Source organism: Pelodiscus sinensis, chromosome 23, assembly GCF_052426305.1.
Source record: "Pelodiscus sinensis isolate ZL-2025 chromosome 23, ASM5242630v1, whole genome shotgun sequence".
NCBI classification, from domain to species: domain Eukaryota; kingdom Metazoa; phylum Chordata; order Testudines; family Trionychidae; genus Pelodiscus; species Pelodiscus sinensis.
Window position 1 is genome coordinate 4,316,968 of NC_143074.1, and position 17,800 is coordinate 4,334,767.

The following is a 17,800-nucleotide window of genomic DNA, read 5'->3' on the forward strand; positions in this document are numbered from 1 at the left end:
GGCCGACATTAGCCACATTGCTCACTGCACTGCTGGAAGGTGCTAAACATTGCGGTGATGAGAGGAACATAAGAGCCTGGGTGGAAGAAAATGGCAAGTTACTGTGTTTAATTTTAGACCTGCTGGTGATGTAGCCGTGCATTCCTGCCAGCAGTGATCAGTGCCATTACCGCCCTGGGCGAGTGCTCCAGAGCAGCACAAAGACATGTATGCCTGTTGAAGTTACAGGAAAAATCCTTTACTTTACGGGAAGAGTTTTTGCCAGCAGAGTGTTTGATCATTAAGAGACAAAGGGGGAAATTGTGACCCTAGTCAAAACTATGACAAAACTCCCATTGACTTCAATAGGATAGGATTTCATCTAAGGACTTCATATTAATCTACAGTACAGCTGCACCCAGCAGACAGCAACCCCCTCTGCCATGGACAGCCCCAGCTATATGCCCTCTTCCTGTTGCTGTAAAACAGAGGCATACGTGGCTTTGGGGCTGGGGCCCTAATAGGACCATCATCAAAAGTATTTATCTGGCCCCCATTATCATTATTCCCTACTCTCCTGGCAGGTAGGGCAGTGCTGCTGTCCCTGTTGTATGCCTGAGAATCTGTAGTGTGGAAAGGCCAGCTGGCTTGCTCAAGGTCCCACAAAAGGCTGAAGTAGTGTAAGGGCTTGAATGCTGGTCTCACAAGTCCTAGGTCAGGACCCTAATCAATGTCCCATTCTTCTCTCATGAGTGGTATGTGTGTGATGAGGTACTTCCAACACCTGGACCTTGCAAACGACATCAACATGTGCATGGCCCTTTTTTAAAAATGTGATTTCTAGTTGTGTGAATGGCTTCAACTTGCCACTGCTGATGACACGGAAAGACACAGAATAGATCTTGAACTAAATGGCTCTTGGGTACTTAATGATCTGGATGATGGGATGGATTGCAAGCTTGCAGATGATTCTAAGTTGGGGAGAGAGGCTGGAGGGGCGCGACCTAGATAATATGGAGGATTGGGCTGAAAGAATCTGATGAAGTCCAACACGGATAAGTGCAGAGTCCTGCACTTAGGGTGGAAGAACCTTTCACTGTTACAGGCTGGGGACCGACTGGCTAAGCAGCAGTTCTTCAGAAAAGGACCTGGGGATTCCAGTGAACAAGAAGCTGGGTATGAGCCAATAGTATGCCCTTGTTGCCAAGAAGGCTTATGACATATTGGGCTGCATTAGTAGGAACTTTGCCAGTAGATCTGACGGAGGTGATTATTGTGTTCCATTGGGCACTGGTGAGGCCACATCTGGAGTATTGCGTCCAATTCCGGGCCCCCCCACTACAGAAAGGATTAGGACAAATTGGAGAGAGTCCAGAGGAGGGCAACACAAATGATTAGGGGGCTGGAGCACGTGACTCATGAGGAGAGGCTGAGGGAACTTGTCTTATTAGTCTTCGGAAGAGAAGAATAAGAGGAGATTTGATAGCAGGTTCAACTACCTGAAGAGAGGTTCCAAAGAGGAGGGAGTCAGGCTATTTTCAGTTGTAGCAGATGGCAGAACAAGGAGCAATGGTCTTAAGTTGCAGTGTGTGGAGGGGTCTAGGTTCAATCTTAGGAAAAACTACTTCATGAGGAGGATGGTGAAGCACTGGGATGGGTTCCCTAGAGAGATGATGGAATCTCCATCTTGAGAGGCTTTTTAAGTCTCCGTTTGACAAAGCCCTGGCTGGGATGATTGAGTTAGGGTTGGTCCTGCTTTGAGCAGGGGACTGGATGAGATACCTCCTGAGGTCTCTTCCAAACCTCATCCTCTATGATTTATCATTGTAATTAGGTTTTAATGGATTCCTTTCTGATGCTTGCATTAGGCCCCTTTCCCAGAGTAGCAATGGACATGCTATAGATTTCTGACCTGTTTAAAGAGACACCATCATCTTAAAAGCTGTCATCAATAATAATAAATAACTTCAAACACAAATGAAATTACCTAAATTCCCAATAGCAGTGGTGATTATGAAAAGAGCAGTAAGAAAAAAAAAATAAATAAAAAACTTTAAAAAAGACAATCTTTCTAAAAGCTCACTAAAAGACTACAGACTTATTTACAACTTTTTTTTGCATTAGGTATTTACATTTATAATGAAAAATAGTTGCTGTGTGGAAGGCAAGGATAAAGTAATTGAGGTGATTGATCAATTCTTCTGTTGGTGAAAAGGAGGAAGGCTTCGAAGACGCTGTAATTCTTCTAAGGCGGCTTTATGACAAACATCGTCACCCATTAATTTGTTTGGATCGATTTTGTTGATCTCTACGCCTTCTAAAGAATGTACTCGACTAAGTGCAACAAATGGTTGAGCTGGTGCAAAGTATTGAGAGACAAGGTTCACAACTGCTCTATCCACTGAGGTCCTTTGTAGTTTGTGGACAGACATAGCAGAAACGTGGATGATTGCAAACATTCGCCACTCCGCCAAGCCGTATCCAAAATTCACTTGAAATTGACATCTGATTGGCTCAATGATGTGCTTGCCGACATCGCCTTCAAATTCAATTTCAACTTTAGGAATATCGGTTTTGTGAATTTGATTGCGGCAGAAGTAGGGTCATATTTTATTGGTGATGGTGCCAATTTTGCCGTTGACTAAGCCTTTTGCTTGGTCAACATTGTACTGAAGCATAACTTTAGTGCCCAGATGTCCAATTATTTTTGTAATGCCTGCCATTCAATTGATCTTTGTTGGGATAGCTTGATAAAGGTTAGGCACTCATCTTCTCTGCTCAGTGAGGGCATCTTGCACTGTGATTGTGAACATTTGGAGGTTTGCATTGTCTAAACTGGACAAAACTTGATTATTGTGGTTGTCTACCATTTTACAAGTTGGTATGATTCTCAAAGCTTTTGCAGGTGAAAAGCCCCCTTGTTGTTTGCTTTCCTCACATTTACGCAGTAAAATATTTAGTTCTCCTGTGAGTTTTTCCTCCCAAAGATTTTCCTCCCAAAGATTATTTAAAATTTTGATAAATGTTGCATCCACTCGCTGTCGCATGTTTTCAGTCAATTCACAAAAGCTAAAGAGGTACCAGAAATGCACAGCAGGTCTCATTGAAGCAGGTTGCTTGTAAATGGGTCTGCCTGATGCTGGTGAAAGTTGAAGGATATAGCTATTTCATAGAACTGGAGGGGACCTTGTGAGGTCATTGAGTCCAGTCCCCTGCCCTCACAGCAGGACCAAGTACCATCCCTGATAGATTCACCCCAGATCCCTAAATGGCCCCCCTCAAGGATTGAGCTCACAACCCTGCGTTGAGCAGGCCAATACTCAAATTACTGAGCTATCCCTCCCCCTGATCACTGAAGAGCAAGATGTTCAAGCCTCCAGCTGCTCCCAGTGTGGCTGGACTTGAACCCACCAGCCTGTCCTCCCCAGGCAAATCCCTTAAGAGACTCCAGAACCCACCCCACCTTCCTGCCTTCAGAGGGGCCCCTTATTCTGCCTTCCTAATGCAGGAGCCAGCTCCATCCTCTGGGTATGGGGGGGGGGGGAGGGAGAAGAGAAGGGAATCAAGCCCACCACCCTGTGTTCCCCAGGCAAATACCCTATCCCCTAAGCCACTCCAGAACTTTGCAGAAGTCCTTCCAATACCCTTGCAATACAATACAATGCACACCCATCTGTTTGTATACATATATGCATGTGTGTGTGAAAGATGAAAATCCCATGGCAGACAAGAACAGTGGCCGTTTAATAGAAAGGTTGTCTAAGAAATCAAATTACTTTTCACCATTTATCTAGGAATTTCTCTTGTTAGCCATTTATACTGCACTCATCACTATACAGTGTCTGAATACAGGGCAAAGCTAAGTTATTTGAACAGCTACCGCTGCTCCTGTCTGCTTTAGAGAGATTTGCACCACCAGTAAGACTAATTGAGAAGCCCTGTAACCATGGAAAGATGGGGTTATACCCAAGCTACTGAAGGAATTGATAAACCCTGTTTTACATCAGTGAAGTGTGTTTAGATTAGGGTGATTCACTGCTTCAGAAAGTCAGGAATGTAACACTGGTGCACTGTTCTCTAATCTTCACCACGACTGTCCTTTCTCTGTGCTGAGAATTTTGTTTCTTTTTCTCTCTCGGTGGGCAGTGCCAATGAACTAGTCTGTCTTGCTTTCATATTCTTATGTACTAACACAATTTGTCAACTTGGGGGTTGCAAACTCTGCAGGTGTGTGCTATTTGTTTTAAAGGGAATTCCAAATAATCCCTTCTACCTTCATTATTAGCCGTGGAAATGAAAGTAAAATAAATAGCCAACAACCATTAAAAAAATTGAGAAAATTTTTTGGCTCTTAAGTGTTAGAAAAACTGAGCTATAAAAATAAACCCTAAATGTCAGACCACACTTGACGTGACAGTGTCCCTTGAGTATACGGCTAAAGATGTAATTAAAAGCATGTTGGCTGTATAATTCAGATTAAATTAGGCTCTGCCTGCTGTAATGACATGCTCACCCACCCCCATGCATGCTGATCAAAGGGCTGCCAGTGCTCTTGTAATCAGTTAATATTTAAGTACCCTCTTGGAATAGTCTCCTCAGTTTCCTGCTTTTTTTCATCTGATGCTCATCGCTGGAGTGGGTAGCTGGTTTCTCTTCCCCAATGTAAGTATCATTCATGGGTCAGAGAGTCAAAGGGGCTCGGTTCCCTTTGAGACATCAAAATAAGTGGCTAGAAAGATGCTCATGCCACTGTGTCTACAATGCTATTTTTAGTAACCTAGCTTCATCAAAGCTAGCTTGGATGTGCTTACACATGGCCTCTACATTGACAAACCCTTGTCATATCTAGTTACTATCACATTAACCATCAGTCTATAAGGACAAATCAGTGCGTGTTTTCGAATGGTAATCCAGCTGTCCCAGGCTTAAACTGCTCAAGACAAGGTTATTTTAGCCCCATGGCATGGGGTTTTCATGTCTACACTAGTGGCTTATCACTGGTGCAGCTGAATTTGAGCAGTTGCCAAAAGGAAGGTCCTCCTTTTGCTAGCGTAGACAAGGCACATGTCTCTGCAGCAGGAACAAAGCTGTGTCTATCCTGACAGCCGGGTGCAGTTTGGATTTTCTGAACGTGCTTACCACTATCCTTTTGAGCCATTTATCAGGCAGGAGTAACCTAGTAGACCTCAGTGCCAGTTGCTCCTCTCAAATTGAATACATGCCCCTTCCTTCTCTGCACTACAATGATTCATCCATATTTTTCCCCTTACAGGGTGTCTTCTGTGTTCCTTTTGAATGCCAGGGGTCTCCACTCCTGTCCCTTCACCCCATTCCTTCCCCATAGCATGATCCCACACCACAGGCACTATCCTTCTAGCTGAGCACGAGAAGGTAAGATGCCCTTCAGAGATGACTGATGCCAATAATTCACCTGACTGGCGTCTGGTTTACTGGGCTAACCCTCCCATTCATAAACAACAGTGGCCCGTGTACTTGATCAAGTTGGACAGATACAGTGTGTGTTTGGCTATCCATCCATCAACCCAGTCATGTGTGCACTTGAAAACACATCAAATGGGCTTACAGTGTCAACATGCACTCTTCAGATACCGAGACAGTGGTAAAATCCCTTTAAGGAGGAAAATCTTTACAGCAAAGAAACCAAATTAAGAATGCGAGCAAAGTTTCCCATGCAACATTCAGTGAGCCCACCCAATGTAGGAGTTTCTCAGGCTTTGTTCATATTAGTGAACTGGACAAGTTGAACTGATCCAACGTAACCACAAAAAGGTCTGTGTGTCCATACTAGCTTGGCTGAATCCATTTGTGTTGTCCCACAACCACAGCAATGTAGTCCTGAACTGTTTCATTTGCAGTGACCTCTGGGTCCCTGGGTTAGCGCCCAGAAGCAGGAGAGCCCACCAGACCGCTAATGCACTATGGAGTCATCGCAGAAGCACTAGCGGACCCGTTTTAATTTATTTGCACCCCCTTTGGCACAGACCTGGTCACGTGTTAACTGTTCAACACAGCCTGCTGCAAGGTGGTTTGGACGTGAATGAGGAGGTAACAGTGGCCAATCATGAGCCAACATACGTTTTTGCCCACTGTAAATATTAGTCTAGGCCTGTGTCATTGGTTGGGATTACACCATGGCAGGAGCCAGGGGAGAGGTGTTATCACACAAGGGTGGTTGTGAGCTTCTTTCAGAGCCTTAGCCTGGGACTGAATTAGGCATTTGCTAACAGTTTCTCCGTTTCCACCATCTGTGGTGTCAGCGGTGGGAGCACAAGGGGCTGGTAGCTACCAGCATTCCTCCCACAGGAGCAGCGAGTAGAGCTGCTCACAGGGACAGCGCTTAAAGTGTGCCCGGTTGAAGTGGGGGCCCAGCCCCCTGAGGCAAGCCCCCTCTGCTCGGCTGCTCTTCCTTATGAGGTGGGCCAGTGGGGCAAGCAGCCAATCAGCACTGAAGCAGAAGCTCTGTGAGCAATGACTGACAGCTGCTCTGACCCTCCCACTTCTCCTCTTCCTCCCAGCAACACTGGGCCTAGGGAGGGAAAGAGGGAGCTCTTGCAGCCCACCACCAAGACATGGAAGAGCCCCAGCAGGGGAAGAGAGGAGGCCGTGGGGGTGGCAGAACAGAAGCAGGAGCTGGAGGGTGCAGAATTGATGGGGGGCTGGGTGATTTGGGGGCAGAGGGGTAGATTGAATTGCTGAGGAGATGGTGGGATGATGAGAGAGCCCCCCCCCATCTTTTCAGACCATGTTCAGCATTGCTGGGAGGGGCGTTATGTAGTTGCAAGTGGCTCCCTCCAGATGTGCACCCAAAAGGTTTTAATCTGAATCTCCTGAGTGTAAAGGATGGTGCTGGACTTGTCCTGGACATGAGCTTTTCCATGGCATTGATGGTGGCCTGTGGGGTATTGCAGCCCAACCAAGAAGCAGAAATAACCTTTTTGGGGCCTCTGCTCCCAGCTGTAACCAGAAAGTGTGGAGACCTACCAAGATGGTAGCTAGCACCCTTTCTCCCCCTGGCCTAGACAAACCTGTGCAGCATCTAGCCTGGCTGCGTGCAGGTATCAGCAACAGCCACAGCCTTGCTTATACCTACCACTCGGAGCACGGCCGGTGGAGCTGGAAGAGTGGGAAGGGGTCCTAGTATTGGCAAGGTGTTGATCTGAATGACTTTGACTTCAGATGAAGTAAAACACCCCGTCCTCGTGATGGTGAGAGCCCAGCGTGTTGTTTGCCACAGCCAGATCGGCAGCACAGGCAGGGCCTGTCAGAGCCCGTGAACAGAAAGCATGCCTGTTACTGCTCCGTCTCTCTCGATAGTGAGAATGATTCTGGCTTCAAGGGGCCAGGCTTAATGCTTTTCCGCTGTGACAGGGTGAGGCCAGAGAGCGCTGGAAGAGCACTCGAAGGGAGGTATGTGAGCCCTAGATTAAGCAGGTCTCTGTTCCCTGGTAAATTGGCAGGGGCTGGCCTAGAACCGGCAGGAACTTTCCAGAAGTAGTCTGGACAGTCAGGCCAGTTGGAACGCCTGGAGCCTTCCAGAGCCAAGGGAGTCAAGCTCATCAGACCACCTGGGGCCAATCAAGAGCCAGTGGAGACTGGGTTAAAAGGGCTCCTCTTCTTAGTTCTGAGCCAGGTGAGGAGGAGGGAAGGAGCCAAAGCTCTGAGAGCGAGAGGAGTCCGGGTGAGAGCTGGGAACTGCCAGCCAGGCAGAGGGCCGTGGACGGGCAGGACAGAGGGAAGGTCCTGGGAGGGATCGTTTGGGGGAAATGGCCCAGGAAAGTAGTTGCCAGACTGGGTGTAGAACAGACCCCCTCTGTTAGGGTCGCTGGACTGGAACCCGGAGTAGTGGATGGGCCCAGGTTGCCGCCAACCCTCCCCACGCCACCACAGAGTCTGCCCCTGGGTAGGGAGACCAGGACTACAGAGGGGTTTCACCCCACACTATGGACTGGCCTGTGAAGAACATGGCCCAGCAAGCCAGGAGCCCTGCCTCTCGCAAGAGAAGAGGCCGTGCGGAGGGTCACAGCGAGCCTCTGAGGCTGAGCCCGGCCTGCCAGAAGCACAGGACCCCTGGGCACAGCCAGAGCTCTGCCGCATGGTGCATTTGAAAAGCTTGTCTCTGGCTTGGCCTCCAGGCTGCTGATTGTCCCGGGAGAGCTGCTGCAGCACTCATGGTTCACAGTAACAACACGTCTTAAACCTCTCCTGCCAAAGCTCATTTTGAGCAGGTTGCGCCCTATCACGATGTCGTCTGAACTGAACTTTCAATACGTCCTCCTCCCGTTGGCTGCTATTTTCTCTGCACTGAGGCAGTGTGTGTCCTAGATTATCGCTGCTTCCCATCTCTTACAGCCTCCCTGGGGGAGTCTTATCTTTGTTCTTTACCCTTGCATGTTGGGTAACGGCGGCTTCAGTGCTGATGAGTGCAGCCTATTGGCTGGGCGCGCCCAGCTCCGCTAAGACCTCTGGCTTCGTGGCTGCTTTTGCAAAGATTCTCCCATTCAGAAGCTTCGGCTAGATTGAGATCATAAGACTTCAGCTTTTGAGACCTGCAGAGAGACTGGAGGAGAGGGAAAGGCTAATTAATTGATCATAATGGGAGAAAATTTCCTCCGTCCTTCTCTTTTCTCATCATGAGGGACAATCCCTCATTTTCCACCCAGCTTTACTTTCCACGTTTTCCTGCTGCGATCTCGCTTGGGCTGATATCAATTATTTGCCTCAAATGCTGCATTGTGGAAAGGGAGGTCACTGCTCTATATGTATCTTGCATTCATCTCAGATTCACGCTCTCTTGCTTTGGGGGATCTTTATTGCAGGGCTTAGCCCACCTTTCGGCTCCACATTAGAAGGCAGCCAGCATACGTGGTGGGTGTTGACTCTCCATTCTTCCCCATGGCCACCTCGCTTTGTAATAAACCCATTGCTGGAAACAGCGGAGAGACTACTTAGAAAAAACCCCTCTGCAACCTGCAGAGGTGAGAGCAGAATTTCTGGTCGACTAAGAGCTCAATGACCCGGCTTTAGTGTGTGGTCCACTAAAGAGCCTCAGGAGCTGTGTGACATTCACGCAAGGTGTTGCACCTTTGCCCCTGCTGGAAGGGAGGTGGAGGTTAGAGCCGTGAAGGCACGAACCTGTTTAAAATCGAAACTGACACAAGCTGGGTGTAATGACAAAGAGGCTTGCATGGGCAGTGGGTAAAGGCTGGGATGGAGGAAGCAATCCCCCTAGCTCTGCCCCCAACTTTGCCCCTTCTGCCCAGACCCCATCCCCAACACCATGGGGAAGGAGGAGGGCGCACGGCCCCACCCTCCCTGGCCCCGGAGCACTGGGCAGGGAGGGGGGCACGCGACCCCAGACTCCCTGGCCCCGGAGCACTGGGGAGCTTGAAAGGGCATTTGAGGACTCATCTCTGGGCCTTTCTAATTACCGGTCTCTGGGACTAGATGGTGCTTTCTCTGTTCGACTCGCTCCGTGCTCAGGAGACAGGAACGGTGGCCAAGCCGGGATTGATGTGAGCCTCGCTCGCTCTCCCCGTGATGCTTTCCTCCTTTCTCAGCTAGCCCAGGAGAGCTCATTTTTCCTCCGTGCCAGCAATGAGCGGGAAGCAGCAGCAGCAGGACTGATTGAGCCTCGACCTTGGCCCTTCCCAAGATAAATGCCGGCTATTAGCAAGGGCTGGCAGTTCCGCCAGCGGGGCTTCTCCTGCCCTGCAGGTAGCCCTGTGTCTGAGACCAGACAGGAAGCAGCCCGGGGGTGGGGAATCTCTCTCCCAAGCGCAGCACGGCCAGCTGGAAGGCCAGATGGGCTGGGCCAGCACTGGCATGCTGGGGAGTTGTGTGAAGCTAGAGAGAGCTCTGAGGGCAGCTCTGCAGCAACATGCTCTGTCATCTGCCTCAGCCTCCAGTCCCAGTCCTGCTTCGTGCTTCCTCGAAGCGCATCCGTGAATGTCGGCGGGTTAGGCGTCTGCCTCAGGTGCGGGTGCCATTCCACAAGCGCCTGGATGCTCCGGAAAAATCGGCACCCCCTCTCCCTGGGCACCTGCTTCCCGTGCAGCTTTCGAGCCCCTCGGTTTCCTGGTGCTAGCTGTCTTTCATCAGCACCCGCACTGCAGTGACTGTGCCACACCTGGGCCGGGCACACAGCCATGCTGGGATGGTTCTGCCATGGGGCAGGGTAGGGGAGATGAGGAGAGACGGAGCAGGGAGGCGGCAGCCCTTGGGCACTGCAAAGCTGAGCTCTGGGTGGGCCTGAAGCCCCACCCCCTTCTCCAAGCCCTACCCCCTCCCTCCCAACCTCATTCACATTTATAGGGCTGGGGTGGGTAGCTGGGCCACTTTTATAGGGCTGCTTCCAGCTAGCAGGACTAAGGCAGGATTCCTGCCTGTTCTGACCCCGCACTCTCAGAAGTAGCCAGCATGTCCCTATGGCCCCTGTGCAGAGAGGCCAGGAGGCTTTGTGCTCCCCGTGTCCTCAGGTACCACCCCTGCAGTTCCCATTGGGCACAGGTTTTTGGCCAATGCACTGCAAACTCCTGTCTAACTTGTAGCCCCTTGTCCCTCCTAGATCTCCCTTTGCTCGGTGCTGCCAGGTCTCTTTCTCCCACTGGATATGGGCTTCAGATTATTCTCCCCTCCCCCCGATTTACTGGCTTTCACTTTTAAAGACAAATTTAATTTTATTTTCTACCCATGTTTGTAACCTCTCAGCAGCTGCTCTGCTTCGTGCACTGAAGAGAAATATGTTCTTTCCTCTCCTCGCCCATCCCTCTCCACCCCATGGCTCCTATCTGCTGGTATGAATAATTCAGCTGCTGCCGAGCCTGCCTTTGTTCTTTGCACATGAGAAACACCAAAGGTTGGCAGCGTTCAGGTGGCTGGACTGCGTGAAGGTCGGCATGGCGGGGGACTCTGTTCTCCTGCAGCCATCTCCCTGAGCTACCATTTCAGGTTCTTAGAGGTCTGCTGCATCGTAAGGCATCTAAAACTCAAAGGGTTGCTGGCCCTGTTTCAATCGACACTTCCCCACTGAAAGTACGTTCATGTGGCGCTAAACAAGGCAGGAATGAAAGGAAAAACAGCCTGTGGTTAACCCTGCTCAGGTCCTGAGCTTTGCTGCTGTCTCTCAAATAAACTCCCCTTCCTCTTCCTTCACTGTCTTTTTCTATCTCCTCTTCATAGCTGCCATTCCCCTTTTAACTCCTGGGCCCATTCCTAAGCATCTTTAGAAGTCAATGGGATTGACAGATGCTCAGCATTGCATGCCATTTGCATTTGCAAGTTTATCAGCATTTAAGAATGCTTTGCACTCTGAAGTCTTTCTTTCTTTCTTTCTTTCTTTCTTTCTTTCTTTCTTTCTTTCTTTCTTTCTTTCTTTCTTTCTTTCTTTCTTTCTTTCTTTCTTTCTTTCTTTCTTTCTTTCTTTCTTTCTCTCTCTCTCTGCACTCCCATTGCTTTTTGTCACTCCTACAGCAGGTTAGACGTGATTAACTGGATGTTTGGAATCACCGAGGGTTGGTGTCCATATGTCTTTTAGTTGTATAAACAGAATCACAAAGTGGCTGCTTTTTGCTGCAGCCAGGAGGGATTGCGCGTTACAATGGATTTACTGTGCTCCAGGAAGACATAGCAGAGATATGAACCTGCAGAATAAATTCTTCCCCTGGAGCATGGATCCGCTTTTCATAACACTAGAACACTAATGCGGTTACTGCAGGAAGCATAAGAGCATTAACGAGATCGGATTCCTAGTGAGACGAGTTGCGGGGGCTTTAAAGGACTTTGTAACCGAGATTTTCAGGAAGGAGAATGTGAGCTTACTGCAGAAAGGTTGGGCTGATATAGTGGGGGCAGCAGCCCCACTCTGGCCTGCAGGGAGTCTGTGCAGAGCCACAGCCAATCAGGGAGAGGCTCATAGGGAGCCAATCAAAGGGCAGCTTGCTGGGGCAGCTCTGTTATAAGGAGCAGCTCAGCAAAGTAGTGGCAGGTGCAGGACTGGTTCCCTGGGAAAAGCATATTAGGTGGGGTCGTGCTGGGCAGGATCAGGGGAGCAGAGCGAGAGAGAGATCGATCTGCTTGATATCCGTCAGGCTGTAGGCCTTGATACAAGGACCAAGAAGGTGCCAGGGTCACAGGGAAAAGGACCAGGGAATATTGAGAGCAGTAAAGGAGAGTAGAAGAGGGCAGGACAAGGCTGCTGCCAGAGGGTCCCTAGGTTGAGAGCCAGAGTAATGGGCGGGCCTAGGTCCCCCCTTTTGCCCTTGCACTGCACCTAACCACACTGAAGTGTGGCCTTTACAGGCTTCAGCTTGCCCCTGAGGCAAGGGGCTAGACGTTGGAGCTGGGGTTGGCCGTGCAGGCATGTGCTAGGACTGCTGAGACCCTGGTAGGGGACGTGAGCGGAGCGGTGGGCACTGCTGGAGGGCAGTGCCCCGAAGAGGATGCCCCATTCCTAGATGCAACATGGGAGAGACAGTGGAGCAGTGTTCATGTGAAAGACGCTGCCCAGAAGAGGGCGCCCTGCTGAGGAGCAGAGCCTAATTCTGGGAGTGGCCAGCAGGGGGAGCCGGGATGATGGGTTGACCCTGCTACAGCTGCTGGGTGAGCAGGGCCACAGGTGGAGCATGATGGTCGTATCATCACCAGCTGGTACCCACCTGAGGAGAAGCAGCATCTTGCCACCCAGGAGGCTGGGCTCAGAATGGAGCAGCCTCAAGAACAAGAAATGTGGGTAGGTGGGGGCTGATAACAATGGAGGGATGTACCAACTGGAGTCGGGCACTGGACACCATGAGGATACTGAGCTAGATGGACCATTGGTCTGACTCAGGATGGCCATTTTGGGGTTCTTGGTAGCTCAGACAGCTGTGATACTGCTGCCTTTCAACATGTGGCACTTCCTACCCTGCATTGGCATTCTCCGTCAGAATCAAGATGGCCACACAATGAAAGGGAGGCCAAGCAACTCCCCTTCTCCCATCCCACAGGATAGCTGCAAAAGCCAGAGAAATCTGAGGAATGTGATCCCTCCCACCACCCCTTTCATATAACCCAGTGTGCCTGCTTATGTGTGGATGCCCTTTTGATGATGGAGATACTTCCTGTCAGGCCATGGGGAAAGGGTTAGTGTGTCACCCTGTTCCCTGAGTGGAGAAGCAGCCTGGCCTCCAAGATTAGGGCTGTCAATGATTCACTGCCCCAGAACAAACAAGCATCCTGTTCTGACCTATCAGGGCACAATCCAGGCTAGTTGCTCTGCGGTGCAACTTCAGGTGCCTTACAATGTTTTGTTGTAGTAGCTCCTAGCTGGGATGCTCACAAACGATCTGCCAGCATGCAGCTGTACCCTGTGTGTTTGTGTGTAGCTCCTGTCTGCCAGCTTCACCTGTGCACTCACCAGCCTGGGTTATATTTCAGAGTGACCCCAGCAAGTGCTCAGTCCCCGATCTTCCCACAGAAATACGTGTTGTCTGCACTCCAGCCCTCTCCTGGAAACAATATATTTGTCTCTATTTTTTAGACAAATACATTCAGTCTGTACTTCGTTAAAAGGAATCATATAATACATTATTTTAAATGGGGATCCAGACACTTCAACTTTAACACACTGCATTAGATAAAACTGTAAAACAAGATTATGAACTGCACAGAGAGAAATTTTAAGTGAGTATAAGTAATGAAGCATAAGTCAGAAATGGTTACAAGAAAAATAAAGATAAAAATACACACTGGTGCCTAACTTAACAAGCTATATTAGATTCAAGCACCATTTCTCACCATATGCTTCCAGCAAGTTCCAATCAAACTTTTGAGGTCCTTTCCCCAAAGTCCGATTATTTTTTGGTCATCCTAGTCACAGAAAATATAATGGGCAGGGAGAAAGGAAGGGGCATCTGCCTCTTGCTTTTATAAACCATCCCTCCCCCCCCCGGAGAATCATTTCCAGCTGAGAGCAAGGTGACTGGCAGACTAGTGAAAAAAAGAAACATCTTGATGTTCCTTTGCTAAAAATATATATTTTGTCCCTGCCCCCTCCTTTGCCAAAAATGGCCACTTACCACATAATGGTTCATCAGCCTTGTTAAAACCTGATTTAGGCCATATCTATACTTACCCAGAAGTTCAAATGAATTGCATAGCTGGAGTCAACATACCTTGATTCAATCTTTGGTGCTATCCGCACAGCAGGAGGTTGACGGGAGAAATGCTCCCTATGGCTTCCCTTATGCCTCATGAGGATAGAAGTACCAGCACCAACAGGGGCGCCCTGAGCATTCGATTTAGTGGGTCCTTACTCAATGGAACACCAAAAGATCAATTGCAGGAGTATTGATCCATGGGTAAGTATAGCTATGGCCTTATTCTTTGTCTCTGAGGATAGCCACTTCCCAGACTTAGTGTGCATCTACACTGCATCTTTAGCTCGAAATAAGATACACAAATTGCGTATCTTATTTAGATTCTTTTTCAAAATAGGCCATTTTGAAATTTGGCATGTCTACACAGCATCAAATTTCGAAATAACACACTATTTCTAGACATCCCTTAACCCTCATGGAACAAGGTTTACAGGGCTGCCAAAATAGCATGTTCGCTATATTTTGCAATAGCGGACATGTTCAAAAGACATGCAGTAGCCATTTTGGGAAACTTCTGGTATCCCAAAATAGCATTGCAGTGTAGACATACCAGTACCTGGAAAACCTATTTCAGTCATGACTTCCACTTATGTTCATAACTTTACATATAATGTTACTATGTGCATTTTGCCATGATATTACTGGTCAGCAAGGTTTGAAATGATAATTCACAAGGGCTACCTTGTACAAGTATTGTTATAATGGCCTGTAAGATGCGAACATGGAATTCCTGTCAGGAGAAATTGCTTTGTCTACTGATTTTGAAACATCTGCCTAACTGTTGTGTTACCAGGGCCTTTGCATTAATCTGCACTAACACTGAACATTGTGGTAAAGATCTAGTAGCATCATTGAATCCATCCATCTTGCTTAAGTGTCCAGATAGTCCTAACCAATAGTCCCATAGGGTTTTGTTTACGCATTTTTGGTGTCTTGAGTAGAATCCAAGATGGAAACAGCTCTCCCCTTGGGTTCTTCCAGAATCCAGGTTTGGAATGCAGGACATTGCTCTAAGGCAATGGTAACATGAAAGGTAACATGAAAATGGTGCTTCTCCATTCCCAGTATCAGGTACTAATTCATTGGTTGCTACCATCACATTTTAATGCCCATTACTCCTTGCAAATCTACAGTTTTTCTCTCCTTTCCTTATATCATAGGGATTGTCCATCTCCTTCTCCTGCCCAGATCTGCTCTCCCCCTGATTTGTGCAACCTTGTGTCTGGTCCTGCAGTGGGCTCTTTTTTTCTTTTAAGATTCCACATTGCACATTGGTTGCTTGCTTGAGGTGTGTCTGTGTGTGTTTCTGAGTGTTGAGCCATCTCTGAGCTAGAAAAAGTGACCCAGCTGGGATGAAGTAAGAATTCCCCTATACCAATCATTTTGGAAGTAGACCAGACTCCTATTCCTTCCATTCCTCACTGTTTCTCCTTCCCGTGCCGGTTCCCGGTCATAGCTGGAAGCAGAAGTGTGAGATCGTGAAAGTGCTCCTCCTTGGGAGATTTTTTTTTTAGGCAAGTTTTCATTTCCTGAAAGTTTTGGAGGAGATTTTGAGAAGTCGCCAGCCTTTAGGAGAACTGCCTTTACCAAACCTCTGGACCTTTCGAGGTCCCCTCATTGCTGGTCACACCAAGGATGGACTAAAACTAAGTTGGTTCTTGATTCACCAGAATTTTGGGATGCTTCCCCACATCGTGAAATGGCTCCTTTTCTCTTCTCCCCAACAGACTTCCCCATCCACACAGCCCCCCCACCCCTCTGTTAACTCTTGCCTCCCTCCCACTCCTCAGTCCTTCCTATTCCTGCCAAGTGAGGCAAACTGGCATGTGGCTGTCTGGCACCATTCAGGCAAGCTGGCACCACCACCTGCTGCACTGACAGATTCGCTGCTGGACTCGGTCTTCCTCTGTCTTGGGGGCAGTCTGGATCCCAGGGAACCAAAGAGGTTGCTTTTCCCACCTCTTATTTTCAGCATCAACTGCCCCTTTCTCTATGCTGTTGAATGACTCGGCTGTTTAACATACTGCTTGCTGTTCACTAGCAAGTCTGTTCTTGGGCATTGCCCTATATTCAGCAACAATAGCTTCCAAATTTAGCCTCTGCAGAGCTCATCCATCTCTCTCGGCCTACTTTATTTTTCCACCTAGAGAATTCTCTTCAGCTAGTGACCAACCCAGACACTGCAACATCTGCCTGGTCTGCCAGCTCTAGAAGGAAGAGTGGCCTTCTTACCAGCTGCGTTCATGCGGCAGGGCACCAGTCGGATGGGGGAAGGGGGCATGTTTTTCCACGCAGTGCTGCGTACTGCAGCGTCAGTGTAGCTCTTGATCAGTGGAAGGTCAGTTCCCAGCTGAGGTGAGGAAGCTTTAGACGTCTGAACTAGGCTCTGTGTCACAAACCTAAGGGGCCTTGTAGCACTTGAAAGACTAACAAGATGGTTTATTAGGTGATGAGCTTTCGTGGGCCAGACCCACTTCCTCAGATCAAATAGTGGAAGAAAATTAAATTAAAATTAAAGTGCTACATGGTCCTGGTTTTTTGTTTCAGCTAGACCAGACTAACACGGCTACATTTCTATCACTAAGGGGCCTTGGCCTGCCTCCAGCTCATCTCGTTTGGGCACTGGATGGTGGTGAAGCTACTTTGCTAGGTCTATGCTTCAGTTTCTTTCTGTCTGTCTGCCTGTCTCTGCTTATAGCTGGGCATAGCTTTAAATTCACTAGCCTATGGCTGCTGTCCTGTTTTAGGAACTGTGTTCTTATAATAGATGTACAGCACAAGTATATGCTTCTGTATAAGAAGCTAATTGCATAAAATAATAATAATTTTTAATAAACAGTCCATGGCACCCTTCATCTTAGAGGGGGATACATTAACGACCTCGCACTACTGACAGGGAAACAAGGCTCGGGATGGTTGAAGGGCATGGCGGAGGTCACATAAGAAGTCGGTCATAGCTGAGGCCGTTCGGAGGCCCAGGCATGATGGACAAATTATCTGACGCTTGCATTTCAGCTGTTTGCTCTCAAGTGGAAGGGCTAACCCTGAGACCAATGGGAAGAAGTCAGGTGTTTGGCTGCTGTGACACAGTTTGTCACTGCCTGAGGAAACTATCGAAGCCACACCGCTTGAAATATTTACAGTCAGCATGGATAAACCATGTGGAAGGCCTCTCTTGGGCAATAACCCTCTGTTGACCCCTGGTGATGATAGATGAGCTTACTCCTCTCTTCTTTTCTTTAGATGGGATTTAATACGACCCCCCCAAAATGGCCATCATGACATTTTTTACAGCTTGATTTACTTTCTTCTTCTACCCACTCAGGGGTTAACCTTTCTTTGTGTCTCTTCCTACTAGCTGGCGCCTGCAACTAGAACTGCCTGCTATTCTAGCTAAAGGTTGAGAGGTTTTCATACTAAGGGGTGACCCCTGCTCATGAGTGTGGTGTCGCTGTGACCTGTTACAGGTATATTCCATAGATGGGCCTTATAACGCTTGAGTGTCTTGAATCAGTTGAATACGATATTCTCCATGGTGAGGCCTCCTGCCTGCCAGACTCACTGTGGCGTGGTCTCTGGGTATGGGGAAAATCTCTTCGGTGCTGTGCTCTTACAGCAGCCATGAGTCCTTGGTGCAGGAGAGAGTGAGGGGAAGAATGGACTGA

At 48.5% G+C, this 17,800-nt stretch overlaps 1 protein-coding gene across 1 annotated transcript in view; it reads left to right on the forward strand.

Moving 5' to 3' along the window:
- The window catches only part of CACNA1B (calcium voltage-gated channel subunit alpha1 B), a 458,332-nt gene that overhangs the window by 220,773 nt on the left and 219,759 nt on the right, over positions 1 to 17,800 (forward strand). The gene's annotated exons all lie outside the window — the stretch shown is intronic.